This window comes from Camellia sinensis, chromosome 3, assembly GCF_055761805.1.
Source record: "Camellia sinensis isolate YWXY chromosome 3, ASM5576180v1, whole genome shotgun sequence".
Lineage (NCBI taxonomy): Eukaryota > Viridiplantae > Streptophyta > Magnoliopsida > Ericales > Theaceae > Camellia > Camellia sinensis.
Genome location: NC_138963.1, coordinates 150,170,927 through 150,186,444, shown reverse-complemented (window position 1 = coordinate 150,186,444; position 15,518 = coordinate 150,170,927). Strand labels below are relative to the sequence as shown.

The following is a 15,518-nucleotide window of genomic DNA, read 5'->3' as shown; positions in this document are numbered from 1 at the left end:
TAGGAGCTCAGCCATTGATCGACTTCAATCTCTTCGACGCACTACTTCTCGTGCTCTAATGTGTCCTTTTAGACCTCTTTATCTCATCGAGGTAGTGGCCTTGCCCGTTGATCTGTCGAGATCCCCTGATCTGTGTTCCTCTAGTTCTTTGTGAATCTATTTGTCGTGATTCTATTCGCTCGGTGTTCTACGATCGCTGATTTGAATTCCCAAGTCTCTTCTCATGCTATGGGACGGTTAACACCATTGTCTGCCCTCCCTTCTAGGCACCAGCGTTTGCTGTTGGCGTCAGTTTTTCCAGTAATGGCAATGTAGATTGCATCATCTCGTTTTGCATCATGAAGTTCACCACGGTTTGCAGGTTCATCAATTTGTTTGCCAGGTCCTTCACCTCATCACCTCTTCGCAAACCCTGGTCCTTCCAAACATGGAAGTCACTTTTGTTATAGTATTCCTCTCGGTTGCCTCTCTTTAGGCCATCATGGCCCCTGGTGACATTGTTTGCTTCTGGATTCACTTCCTGATCTTCATCTTCATTGTTTTCTCCTCTAACGTTTGGATCGACGTACTCTTCTTCCTTGCTATGTATGTCATCCCCGACTCTTACCTCTTGTCCAACATTGGCCATCTATTCTTACTAAGGTCCCACAGACGGTGCCAAATTGTGGGCGTTAATTTCTGACCTTACAATCAAACTAGGAACTTAGCTGGAGAGCACGCGGTAGAATAGATTAAACTAAACACCTGCACACAAGAATATAAGAGAAACTATGGTGGTTCGTCCATCCGAAGGCACTCCGATGATCAAGTCAGCATCTCTCAAAGATATTGATAAAATGAACAATGCACAAATCAAAGCATACCTTAGACCCATGGGATACCTCACTTTTATAATAAACAGTGCCCTTGTCCCCTAGAAGTCTCACTTCATAGGACTTTAGCATAACACTTATGTCGGGCTCTTAGTTAGATAAGAATGAACCCTTTAAGAGCTTCATCTCTATGCGAACTAAGCACATCAACTTATCTAGGACTCTTATCCTCCATCCGAATATCTTGGATCCCGATATTTCCGCACCATAGCTCGGCAATATTGCGACAACCTTGGCAATATGGCTTGTCCATGTGGTACCTCAGCCAGCACCTCAACCACGTGGTGTGATGCGCAATCCTAAAAATATGTCCCCACATGTAATATCTTTTGAGTCTATGAGAATGGGATGATTTATATTCGGGAACCCAAAGTCCAAATCTGGTTTTTTATTGTAATTTTGCTGCAATATCATTGTCATATTCTATAAAGGATCATAGAGCCACTTACTTCTATATGTGCAAAGTTTAGGTTCAAACCAATTTCTGAAGAAATCATGACTGGTCATGTATTGGACATTTGTAAACAGGAATGCCTTAATCTGGATTCAGAGGTGTGGATCTAATGTTAGAAGCTGGTTTTGGAGGCAGTGACTTATGCTAAAGGTCTTCTTCTTTGCATTGTTACTTAATTGAGAGGGTAATTTACAAGTAAATTGGGCCGAGCTGAGTAATGGGTCGTTTTATGGGCCGTGGTAGAAAAGGGCTTGGCAAGTGGACCGTAGTGTTAGCACGGTCCAAATGGAATGACAATCACCACGGTCAGAGTGGAGTTAGCTCGGTCTTAGCGTTTGGAGCCGAGGTATGGTGGCTTTTCGGGGTGGACCTCGCTCTGGTTAACGCGGTCGCAGCTTGCCGTAGATTAGCCCGGTTTCAACAGGCAACCGAGGTACAACTATACAAGAGCCGAGCTAGCTTGGCGTTGTGCATTGGAACACCTAGCTTGATTAGCTCGGTCTTAAGGTAACAGCCCGGTTGGAGTATGCCTAACCAGGATACAGGCACTAAAGGGAAGATCTGAGCTGGGTTAACTCAGTCGTACTGTCATCCAATCAGGATAAAACCATCTCACTTTGTTTAAGTAGTGTGGGGGGTGTTGAAGGATAAGCATTATCTATCAGGAGTGCGATTCCTAGGAGGACTCTGCATGGAGGAATAAGAGTCCAACTAGGATTGTGCCACGCAGAACCTATAAAAGCTCACAACATCACCTATGGAGAGGTTACACAACTTTGATTTCTGAATTCACAAAGCTTTTGTGTCTATTGTCTATTGTGCTGACTTAGGCATCGGAGGGGTTTCCGGCACACACCCGCCGGTTAGCTCACGTTTGTGTTCTCAGGTGGCAAAGCGACAACGTTTCGAGGAGCGCAAGCTTGATCAACAGGATCATACGAGAAGAATTATTTCGTTCTCGTACAATTGGCGCCGTTTGTGGGAATCACAGAAAGAACAAAATCTCTTGATCAAAGTTTCCTCGCTAGATTAGATGCGATGGTGCACAATGAAGATTTGCCGCAGTTTGCCATTGACGGACAAACCCCAGAGAGAGGTGTGAGGCGCAAAGGTTTGCCTTCCATCCCTCCCATGGCAGATTTAGAGCCCCAACGACAGAACCCCCGGAGGGATGCAAGGGGGAGGCGGGGAAACAGCCCCCGTCGCTCATCAAGTCCTGATAGGCAGAGGCGGAGGATCGACCCTCAAGTTTTGAAGGATCGGGTAAAAGAGCAGGACGAGTTAATCAGGAAGATGGCGGCGGACATGGAATTGATGAAGCACCGGATAAAAGGGAATGGGGTGGCGACAGGAGAGGAGCGCAAAAGAAATACGCCTCCTCGCCACTTGGAAGATCATGGTAGGCATACCACACCATCACAAGCAGTGAGTAGGAGCCTCAGGACAAGCGACACTCAATCAAGGACTGCCAGGACTCGTTACTCCAGGTCTGAAAGAACGAGGACTGAGAGGTCATATACTGAGGGAAGCACCTATCGGCCCTCACGCACGCACCGGACGTCATCCTAGCAAATAGAGCTGCCTAGGTCGTCCGATTTGCGAACTGTGCTCGAAGAAAGGGCGCGATAGAAGGAGGATGCCAGGGCACGCGACCCGTGCAGTGTTTCAGCCCTTCAGTAGTTGGCTCCTTGGACGCATGGGAGCGTCAAGGTAGGAATGCCAATACCGCACCTTGCCTACAAACCAACAGATAAAGCATTGGCAAGGCTACATAGCTCACCGTTCGTTCTGGCGATTGAGAACGCACCATTACCTTCAGGCTTTATCCAGCCTAAATTTACGACTTACAAGGGGAAGATAGACCCCTACATGCATCTAAGCCACTTTCGCCAGGTCATGGCAGTATACCGGCGGAACGAGGCTTTGATGTGCATCCTATTCCCATCCAGCCTTGGCGACCTAGGTTTAACCTGGTTCGAAAGGCTACCAGAAGGCAGCATAGCCTCCTGGGCGCAATTAGCGGAGACGTTCGTGACTAGGTTCCGAATGAACACCAAAATGCCAGTGGAGATCAATCAGCTACTCTCTATTGACATGGGCGACAAGGAGACGCTGAGATCCTATAACAATTGCTACTGGGAGACCTTCAACCAGATAGGAGACTGCCCCACCAATCTTGCCATCGCGTAGTACAAAAGAGGGTTACCAGTCGGAAACAAGTTGAGGGACACAATCACAATGACCCCCCCCTCACGATGGAGGCCTTGATGGAAAGAGTACACCAACATATTCAGGTGGAGGAGGACGGCACCCGTGCTAAAGCAAAATCTGGCACAACAGCAATGCCAGATAAAAAGACTATAGCAAAAGTCTACACGGTAAAATGCCCAAGCAGGAATGGGCGAGGCAGTCAGGCCAATAGAGAGGACTCAGACAAAAGGTGGTTAAGAGTCCGCACTGCCATCACCACGGTGTTCAAAAAATCGATCTACAGAATTCTCAGTGAAATACGCGATGAACCTTTCGTCAAATGGCCAACTAAGTTGGGAGAAGCACAAAAAGACTATGACGAGAGGTCCCGGTGCACCTTTCATGATGAAAAGGGGCACTGCACTGAAAATTGCATGCCATTGAGACAGCATTTGGAGGAGCTAGTGGCGGCTGGGCATCTGGACCAATATATAGAAGGAGGGACACAGCCAGCCCCCCAAAACCACAACATCCCAGATGGGATGCCAGTCGATGCTCCACCTTAAGGCGTGATTAACGTAATACATGGAGTATTTGAACCTGAGCAAATATGTGAGCTCAGAGGAACGATCAAAAAGGCTAAGCACTTAAGGGAGGTATTAAGTGCACAACCTGTCATCAAGAAGGAGAGAACAGAGGCCATGGATGTCATATCCTTTTCAGACAAAGACTTGGCAAGGATATATAGCCCTCACAATGATGCTCTAGTCATCACTCTACGCGCCAAGGATTTCGACGTCAAACGGATTTTGATTGACCAAGGGAGCTCATGTGAAATTATGTATTACGAAGCTTTCAAACAATTGAAATTGGAGGATAAAGACTTGGCACCTGCTGTATCTTTCCTAATCAGATTCAACTCAAAGCCATAATGGCCAGTTGGCAAGATAATCCTCCCAGTCAAAGCAGGAAGCATGACAAAAACAAGTGGAATTCTGGGTATTGAAAGTCCCTTCCACTTACAACATAATCTTGGGAAGGACATGGCTGCATGCCATGCGATCGGTAGCGTCAACCTACCATCAAGTATTGCGATTCCCCAACGAAGCCGGAGTGATTGAAGAGGTCTTTGGAGACCAAATTATGTCCAAACAATGCTTCGTCATAGTAAACGGCAGCCGCGCTGCCAAAGGGTATGTACAGATGGTGGAAGAACCTGAGAGCAATGAACTGTTTCCGGATGTTGGCAAGGTCGCTGAACAGAAGGCAGTGGAAGACATGGTACATGTAAGGATAGATGAAAAAGACCCAGAGATGTTCTTTCTGCTCGGCTCGTCTTTGTCCAACACTGAGAGAATAGAGGTGGTGGAATTCCTAACCTCTAACATCGAAGTGTTCGCCTAGACACCGTATGACATGCCTGGCATTGACCCAAACTTCATCTATCACCAATTAAACGTCCACCAAAATGCCAGACCAATTATACAGCGCACTCGCAGATCAGCACTCCACCACGCCGAGATAGTGGCAGAAGAAGTGGGAAACCTTCTAGAGGCGGGAGCTATCAGAGAAGTGCACTACCCCAAGTGGATATCCAACACAGTAGTGGTGTCAAAGAAGAATGGGAAATGGTGTGTCTGCGTAGACTACAAAACAGTCAACAAGGCATGCCCAAAAGATAGCTTTCCCTTACCCAAGATAGACCAACTGGTAGACCTAACGACAGGGCACAACCGACTTAGCTTTCTTGATGCATACAGAGGTTACCATCAGATCGTTATGTATGAACCAGACCAGGAGGTCACATCCTTTACAACGCCAAGAGGACTATTGCTACAAGGTCATGCCCTTTGGCCTAAAAAGCGCAGGGGCAACATTCCAGCGTATGGTCACCAAAATGTTTGAACAATTGTTAGGCAGAACAATGGAGGCATACATAGACGATATAGTGGTCAAAAGCAAAGATGAGAATGACCATCTCAAGGATCTAGATGAGATGTTTCAGATCCTGAAGAAGAACAAGCTACGCCTTAATGCATCCAAGTGTGCGTTCGGCGTAGGATCTGGCAAATTCCTAGGCTTCCTGGTGACCAACCGAGGTATCGAAGCAGACCCCTCTCAGATCAAAGCAATCCAGGATCTAGAGAGACCCAACTCAGTAAAAGAAGGGCAACATCTCACCGGCATGGCAGCTGCGCTCAACCGGTTCATAAGTCGGTCGTCAGACAGATGTTGACCATTCTTCCAAGCACTAAAATGCATGTTTGAATGGGATGAAGAATGTGACCGCGCCCTAGAGAGCTTGAAAGAATACATGTCTTCTCTACCATTACTGGTAACCCCAATACCTGGAGAAGAGTTCTTTTTGTACCTGGCTGTTTCACAGCACGCGATCAGCACGGTGTTGGTCAGAGCGGAAGGAATCCAACACCTGCCCATCTTTTATGTCAACAAGACATTGCTGGGCGCAGAAACCAGGTACTTGCCATTGAAAAAACTAGCCTTAGCCTTGATGATGGCATCAAGGAAGTTGTCGCATTACTTTCATGCCCACACCATAATCGTCCTCACAGCTTTTCCATTAAAAGCTTTGTTTGAGAGAGCGAACTTTTCTGGGCGAATCTTGAAGTGGGTGGTGGAATTGGGGCAGTACGATATCAAGTTTCAACCCAGGACCGCAATAAAAGCCCAAGCTTTGGCAGACTTTGTGGCTGAGTTCACGCCAGGAAGCCATCATATCTACCCAGTTGATTTGACTAGAACAACCGAAATGGGGACGGAAAGTGTCGCAGTAAATGCGCAACCCCTAATACCAGATACTCAGCCACATTGTGAATCACACAGGCCTGAAGACAAGCATGAAGAGGCAGACCATGCTACACCAGGCCCCAAAGACGCATCAACAAATAAAAACTTGGTACAATTAGATAGTGAGGGGCAAACAGTAAGCATGGACTTGGAAGAAAATACTAGTACCACTCATGACCCCAAGGCATCATCCGATCCCTCTACTTGCTAGAGGCTGTTCGTTGGAGAGATGTGGAAGCTCTTCGTGGATGGAGCATCCAACAGACACGGTGCAGGACTCGGCATAGTCCTCATCTCACCAGATGACCTAGTAGTGGAACATGCAGTCAACCTTAGCTTCCCAGCATCAAACAACGAAGCGGAATATGAAGCGCTTCTGGTAGGACCAAAATCAGCACTCTACATGAAGGCCACTGACCTAATGGTTTACAATGACTCATAGCTGGTGGCAAACCAAATTTTAGGTGACGACGAAGCAAAGGATGAAAGGATGGCTAAGTACCAAGAGTTAGCCAGAAAAGAGATTATGAAGTTCGAAGTAGTACGGATAGAGCAGATTGGCAGAGAAGAAAACAACAGAGCAAACGAACTAGCAGGCTTTGCTTCGATGGCAGATACATCCATCCCACATCTGTTGCTAATTGACTACGTACCAAGACCAAGCATCGAAAAATCCAAAACAGAAGAGGTATGTTGCGCCGAATTAGGCCCTTCATGGATGGATCCCATTATAATTTTCTTAAAAGACAGCGTCTTACCCGAAGAAAAGAAAGAAGCCAACAAGATCAGAGAAAAGTTACAGCGATTTTGGCTCTCCTCATCAATGGCCTTGTACAAAAAATCCTTCACAGGACCTTCCTTGAAATGCGTCCATCCCAGCAAGGTTGAGGCATTCTTATTCGAGATACACGAAGGCGTATGTGGGAGCCACCAAGGGGGAAGATCATTAGCCTACAGAGCGATTTCGCAGTGATATTGGTGGCCTTACATGCAAGCGGATTCAGAGAAGTATGTCAAGAAGTGCGAGAAATGTCAGAAGTTCGCACACCAAATACATCAATCAGCCAGAGAGCTTCTACCATTAACGAGCCCATGGCCCTTCGCAATGTGGGACTTAGACATAGTAGGGCCACTTCCAATGACACCTGGCAACAGAAAGGTTTTTCTTGCAGTAACAGACTACTTCACAAAGTGGGTGGAGGCAGAAGCATTCGCATTAATAAAGGAGAAAGATGTGAAGAAGTTCGTCTGGCAGAATATCATCACTCGATTTGGCATACCCAAGGCTCTAATATCTGAAAACGGCACTCAGTTCGATGGTAAAATCTTCAGAGGCTTTTGTGAGGAGTACAAAATAGAATTCTACAACTCTACACCGGCATATCTCCAAGCAAATGGCTAGGCGGAAGCATCAAACAAAGTCATCTTGGATGGATTGAAGCAAAGATTAGAGAGAGCAAAAGGAAAGTGGGCTGAGGAGCTTCCTCATGTTTTATGGGCTTACCGCACCACACCTCGGCGATCAACTGGCGAAACGCCATTCTCCTTAGCCTACGGCATGGAAGCCGTAATCCCACTGAAAATTGGCCTCCCCACCATCAGAAGCGAAAGTTTTGACCCAGAGTTAAATAGAGAAGCCATAGCCTTGGAGCTCGACCTTGTAGAAGAAAGAAGAGAAAGAGCACTGGTTCACATCGCCTCATACCAGCAAGAGTTATCTAGAAAATACAACAAGACCGTACATCCGAAGCAATTCAAGATTGGAGATTGGGTACTGCGCAAAGTAATGGGAAACACCCAGGTACCCGGAGATGGCAAGTTAGGGCCCAATTGGGAAGGACCTTACAAAGTGGTTGGATTAGCAGGAAAAAGGGGCATACCACTTAGAGGATGGAGACGGCATGACCATTCCCAGGCCGTGGAACACTGCCAATCTCAAACTATTTTATTTTTAGCTTTTCTTTTAAGTACATGTAATTTTCCCTTTTTTCAATAAAACAAGTAGTTTCTTTTCAGCGCAATTGTTGTCTGCTGTAAAAGTTGTTTTAGTGAGCTAGGGGCATTGTAAGCAGAGTTGGCCGGAATAACCAACTTTGCGCTCTCTTCAGCTAAGATTAGGATTTGGGCTGAGGAGGTTGGCTGGAAAAACCAACACTTCTCCTAAGCCGAGGATAAGGATCCAGGCTGCAGGACGTTTGGCTGGAAAAACCAAACACTTCCCTCTACGTTGGCCAGAATAACCAACCTGGAGCTCTTTTCAAGCTAAGATAAGGATCTGGCATTGGCCTCCGCCATGGCTTGCCTTGTACTTTTTCGAAGCTCCAACACGCGCTTGTGAGCTACGTGGTTTTTTTGCATGGCCTGCAAATGAGTGGTAAGAAACTTTTTAGTAAAACCGAGCAGAAAGACATACAAATTGGAAAGATAAGCAAACATGCAACTTACCAGCACCATTGATTTGGTTGTCAAGTGGATGGCCTTCAACTCGGTGAGATGGTCGTGATGCTCCATGTCGGTGGAAGGCAAACGCTTTTGGCAAGGTTGAATGCCATCAAATGGTCTTTTTTTGCGACCACCGAGTCAGAGTCACGGATAGCATGATTCTGGAAAGTGATCTTGGGTGCCCACTTGGAAGAGCTAGCTCGGTCTGAGCGCTTAGGCTAGGGGCTTGGTGGGGTGGTTTGCGGCAGCACGGTCTCATCCTCATCAACAAGGCGTAGCTCGGTTGTGGAGGTCCGAGCATGCTTGCTTGGGCGGGATGATGAAGGCTGATGGGATGGTAAGGCTACCACGGTCTGTTGAGTCTGACCAGATTGTGGTACCTTGGGCTGATTTGTCTCGGTGATTAGGGCCCTCACTGCTTTCTTCTTCGCCATCTCTTGTTCAGCAGTTAATGGGATCAGATTGATTTGAGGCAAGGTTGGATTCGGTTCAGGAGAAGGCTCCAAGAGGAAGTTTGTCACTTTGGTTTTCCTTCTGCTGCTGTATCTATACGTCGGCTCAAAGTTGAGTAGCTCGGCCCAACTTCAATCGGGATGTCTTAGCGCGGCACGGAGGGTGGCAAGGTTTGGGTAACTATACTGCGACTTTAAAAAGTTTAAATCTGCATAAGGGAAAATTACAACCGTTAGTGCGGTTCAAAGCTTACAATTGAAGTAAAGAAAGCATAAAACTAAGCCGAGGTAATTATACCGGCAACCCCTTTGTTCCAGTTAATTCGGTCGCCTGAGATCTGGGCTTCTTGGTTTTCAAAATTGCCCGAAACCCAGAAGAAATCGTTATCGTTTACATCTTTTTCCGGGGTATTTTTTATTATTTTCTCTTGGCGGCATCTTATTCTTAAATAATAAACCCAGCCAACTTCGTTCTGGCCTAAAGAGTACTGGTGAAATAGTTCGGCTAAACCGAGGTTCAGGCCAAGGCGGCGATTTAGTTCGGCAATGCCGTTTATTATCCTATATGAATTGGTGCTAAGCTAGGTAGGGCAAAGATTGGTTTGTCTGAGGAATTCACAAAGGAGAGCCTGTACAGGGAATCGGAGTCCGGTTTCTACAATGGAAAGAAGGGTAAAGGGAACGAAGCCAGGATTTTCCCAAGGTGTGGTATCCAGTTCGGCTAAGGTAAGATGGACATCATCAGGGATATGGTAGTCCCTTCGGAACTCGGCCATAGCACTTGGTGAGTTTACTAAGAACCTATACTTTCCCATATGGGTTTAAATTATGTATAAATTAAACTCAAGTGTTAGCTCGGTGCTGAGATAATATGGAATATCTCGGCTGAGGCGTTCAAGGGAGTGCCTGGCCAACCTAAGTCTGCATGGTAAAAAGGAAAAGTGTTAAGCACAGACCAGTGGACCGTGCTAAAAGTAAACAAAAGGTAAAATAAATGTTGTATTAGCTCTGCTACGTGGAATAATATCCGTTCTTAGCTCGGTTTGAGCTAGAGATTTAGCCTGGTTAAGTTAATGAGACGTTCGAAGCCCGGTTGTAGCTTATGGTGCAACATTTTTAGTTCGGTTTTGACTAAGTCAGGGAGCTGGTTTAGCCCCCAAGTTATAGCTCGGTCAGTGGTTGAGGCTTTCTAGTACGGCATTGCGCAAACCTAGTACGGTTCGCTAGTTCGGTTAAATTATGCAAAAGGTACGCAGACTTATTGAAACTACAAGTATGGCGTGAGGTTTTAGTTCGGTTGTTTGGTTTGGCTAAGCTTGCATCTAACACAAACAACTTCCTAGTTCGGTTGGAGTGTGATTTTGGATCAAATACATCATTCTTTAGATTGTCCGTAAGTACGATAGTTCTATTACGTGGGTTTTTTTTCCAGAAAAAGGGAAGCAAGAATGGAATGTGCTTTGAAAAAACATACAAATAAACATGTTATGTGTTGCAAAACATGTGCGAAATCGACGGAGAGGGAGTAGATTTGAACCACTTACCAGTTCAAGATGAAGGCACTAAAGATGGAAGTAGTAACAGCAAGAAGCACGAGCTCTGCAAATGTAAGGTTGAGGAGAAATGGAGAGAAAGAGAGAGAAGGTGAACATGGGTGTCTTTAATTCAAAATGGAGGTTTTTCGAATAAAGCAAAGAAAAGGCAGGACTGTTCAAAAATTTTGGAGTACAAAGATGGCGTGACAGCTACGCTGGACCAATGACAGTTTGCCATGTGTCCTTAGAATGGGAAACGGTTCAGATGACAGCGTGACTGAAAAGACGTAATTTGACCGAACCAATCCGTAGCCCGGCAGCATTTTATCTCGGTTGAAAGGCTAAAAGTTTTAGCTCAGCTGGAAATAGGTAATCCCAATCATGTTGTGCAGATGGAATTAAAGGGCAATTGAGAGGGTAATTTATAAGTAAATTGGGTCGAGCTGAGTAATGGGCCGTTTTATGGGCCACGGTAGAAAAGGGCTTGGCAAGTGGACCGTAGTGTTAGCACGGTCCAAATGGAATGACAATCACCACGATCGGAGTGGAGTTAGCTCGGTCTTAGTGTTTGGAGCCGAGGTATGGTGGCTTCTCAGGGTGGACCTCGCTCTGGTTAGTGCGGTCGTAGCTTGCTGTAGATTAGCCCGGTTTCAACAGGCAATCGAGGTACAACTACACGAGAGCCAAGCTAGCTTGGCGTTGTGCATTGGAACACCTAGCTTGATTAGCTCGGTCTTAAGGTAATAGCCCGGTTGGAGTATGCCTAACCAGGATACAGGCACTGAAGGGAAAATCTGAGCTGGGTTAGCTCAGTCGTACTGTCATCCAACCAGGGTAAAACCATCTCACTTGGTTTAAGCAGTAAGGGGGTGTTGAAGGATAAACATTATCTTTCAGGAGTGTGATTTCTAGGAGGACTCTGCATGGAGGAATAAGAGTCCAGCTAGGATTGTGCCACGCGGAACTTATAAAAGCTTACAACATCACCTATGGAGAGGTAACACAACTTTGATTCCTGAATTCACAGAGTTTTTGTGTCTATTGTTTATTGTGCTGACTTAGGCATCGGAGGGGTTTCCAGCACACACCCGCCAGTTAGCTGACGTTTGTGTTCTCAGGTGGCAAAGCGACGACGTTTCGAGAAGCGCAAACTTGATCAACAGGATCATACGAGAAGAATTATTTCGTGCTCGTACATTAATGATGTATGTTTCATTTACAATTTTAGGCTCTTTCAACCTTAAGTTCCGTCTCACACGGAGATCTTCGTCGGGCTATAACATACTTGCAGGTAAGAGGACATTTGCATATTCCCTGTGTATGTTCTTGGATACCTTTATGTGATAATTGATATATATATATATATATATATATATATTTTATATAGATAATTTCCTGAAGTTGTTTGCAATGAGCATATTTGCTTTTTATTTTTTATTTTTTAAATTAGATGACGGCCATTTTTTTTTTATTTTTTATCAGTAGGAATTAGGATAAAGAATGTGCCAAGGGAGTACCACCCAAATACAAAGGAAAAGAAAATGAACAGCTCCATCCTCCTAGATAGCCTAAAGAACAAACCTCAACAGTAGCTAAAGCCTCCAAGAAGGCCAAAAAGGGCAAAAACAAGAAACTACAAAATGAAAGAACCTGTCCCAAACTCTAATAAGAAAACAACGACTACCATCAATGGATACCGTGTTGACTTCCCTCTGCTCCAACCTCTCTAATTCTACCTTCATAATTAATGTGGCTGACCAAATTCTTTAATTCCTTTCAACATCTTAATTTGCTTCCCCCTATCCTAGCATAAATTGCATCCAATGTTTGCCTCTTTTTTTTATTTATTTTTTATTTTTTTCATTTTTTGGGTTTATTGGAGGCCGTAACTTTGGGGGGTAGGGGTTGCTTGTGACAAGACTTTGAACAGTTGACCTCTTAGTGAGGTGCAAAGATTCTGGCCAACTAGGCTTGCCCTAGTTGGTTAATGTTGCATCTTTTTATCTTCAATTGTTTCTATCAACTTCATAGTATCTTTCTTAAATCCTTTGCATGGAATTTCAAATTTAAAAATGAACTTCTGTGTTCTGGTTGTCACAGGGAGCTGCTCGCTTATTTGGATCATCTGTTTCTTCCAAGGAATTAATCAGTGTTTCAGGAGTAAGTTTGTAGTATTGAATTTCATTATGCAATATTTTCAGAATGTGTCATTCTAGTTTTATTTTGATGCTTGATGTTTGGTTTAGTGGATGTCGCAGCAGCTTCATGTATTGAACTTCATCAGTATTTGATTAAAAATCCTTCATTTCCTGTTCTTTTGAATGGAAAAAGTGGTCTGGAACTTTGGTTAATGTTTAAATTTCATTTTGAATAATAATTGTCCTGCAATGAACCCCCACTTACTCCTCCCCCAAGTGAGTTATCAACGGAAGGTGAAAATAAAAGTTTAAGAAAAGGAACTTATAAAGATTTGCATAGGTTATATTTCTATCCATGTACCTCCCATACACATGCATTGCTCTGTTCCAAAACAGAATAAAAAAAAGAAAAAGAAAGGAGAGAAGTTACATCTAGGTTGAGCTTGCCTTGTTGCAGATATGATTCGAATCTAAGCAAACACCGATGCCTCATCTAGTTTTCTATGTCGGTGTGCGATATGCGTTGATCCCTGTTTCATTCTTTATATCAAGCTTGTTCCATGAATGCAAAACACAGAGAAATTCTATCCTATAGGAAAGAAGGATGTCTGAGATTGGAACTGCCCGAAGTTTGGAAATGCATCCATAAAATTCAACTTGTGTGCTTTTCTTTTCTGTCAAGTGTTGTTGCCACCAGCATGGGCAATTTTGTGCCAAACCAATTCCAATCCTGGTATTTTGTCTTCCTTACCTGTTACTTGACACAGATTGAAGTGTTATTTATTCTCTTTCTAGAAGTTGTTCTTCCTCTTCTTTGCATTCCCTGCTTTCTGCTGACTCCCGAGACTTATCAGGTCATCTCTGAGGAAGTTGTTCAGGCTCTTTCTTCAGCTTGCAAAAGTGATTATTCTGACTTGGCAAACAAGGAGGTCAATAATGTAATTGCAGAGGGTTATCCAATTTCTCAGATGCTTTCTCAGGTATAATTGTTACTAATTTTTACCACTGCTTTTTTGCAAGTACTGATGTAGTGTTTCTTCCAGTTGTTTGAGGTATTTGTTGGAGCAGATGGCATATCAGATGAACAGAAAGCTAGAATATGCAAGAATCTGGGAGAAATGGATAAGGTTGGTAGTATCAATCAACTCATTTATTAGTTAGTGCAGGCAGGCATAGACCTAAAGTTTTGAAAATCTCCTTATCATAGTAGTAGTATTAGTTAAGAATATTTTGTCAAAATATATAGGTTTAGCCCCCTAAGATTTTTTTGGAAAATTTAATTCCATCCTCCTAAGCTTTTTTGGTTGAAAAATAATTAGTGATATTGTAGGCCCTAGTGTACAAATTGTTTGATTGCGTATATATTCGCCGGTCCCTAAGTGCTGGGTCTGCACTCTACATAATTACTTCAATTTTTGGATTTGTTATGTTTTCATTAAATTGAAATGAGGTCTGAAATAAGACTAAAATCTCCAATCAAGTAAACAAGACATGGCACATCGCAACTTGTATTCTTTGAAATTTCAAGATTGACCAAATCTCAAACGACATGTATATAAAACTAAAAGAGACCTCTAGACTACTGCTTTTCCTGTTTAATATGGAATGATAATAGTGTCAAGATATTCATAGGGGCTTCTAACCAGACGAGACAACTAAGTGACCAGTACAGTTCTTTCTTCATTATAGAAATTGGATAATCAAAATCGGTTGGAAACCCACATAAACATGAGAAAGAGAGATTATTTGCTTGGTCTTGTAGTAATGGTATTACAGTTTTAATACTGATGGATTTTTGTGTTTTCCTTTTACTTTATAGTTTATAATTCTTTGCTTTTATGGGTTGGCAGTGTCTTGTTGATGGAGGATGAGTATTTGCAACTGTTGAATGTGGCTAGCAATATAGTGCGTTTTCTTTGTAACATGCTGCTATAATTCTCATACGAGAATTAGGTAGACTTGAGATACAACATTTGTATCATGACCGTCTAGAATTGGTTTATGCAGAATCAGACCAATGGAGGACAAAATGGGATAAGTTCCGCTTGATACTTGCATCTCTTCATATCCATCCATACTCTCTTGTGAGCCCAAATTCGAATTCACATAAATAATCCGAACCGTTTACTTTGTACGTCCCACAATAAAGGTTATCTATGCAAAAAATTAATTTCTTCGGATGGGAAAGTCTATAGTACATTTTGTTTAAAAAATGTACGGTACATAAAAAATCAATGGCTAAGATTGAGCCACATCATTAAAAGTGACTTGCTAAACAGGTCACTTTTTATAGTTATGAGTTAAAATCATATTTTTTCATAACTATAATCAAATTGATCATAACTTAGTTATAACCACATCTCATAACAAACACCATTTTGTTCATAACTAATATCACATATTTCATAATCATAATCACATATCTCATAACCAACACCACTTTAAACATAACAAATATCACACATCGCAAAACCATTGATCACATATCTCATAACTACTACCCACATAAATCATAACCACATCTCATAACTAGTTCCTTTGACTCATAACTAACATCACATATCTCATAACCACTAGTCACATATTTCGTAGCCAATACCTTTTTATCATAACCAATATCACATATC

At 43.5% G+C, this 15,518-nt stretch overlaps 1 pseudogene; it reads left to right on the top strand.

The window, feature by feature from the left end:
* Positions 1-1,220: 1,220 nt before the first annotated feature.
* On the top strand, positions 1,221-14,844 carry LOC114281074 (replication factor C subunit 2-like; annotated as a pseudogene).
* The last annotated feature ends 674 nt before the right edge of the window (positions 14,845-15,518 follow it).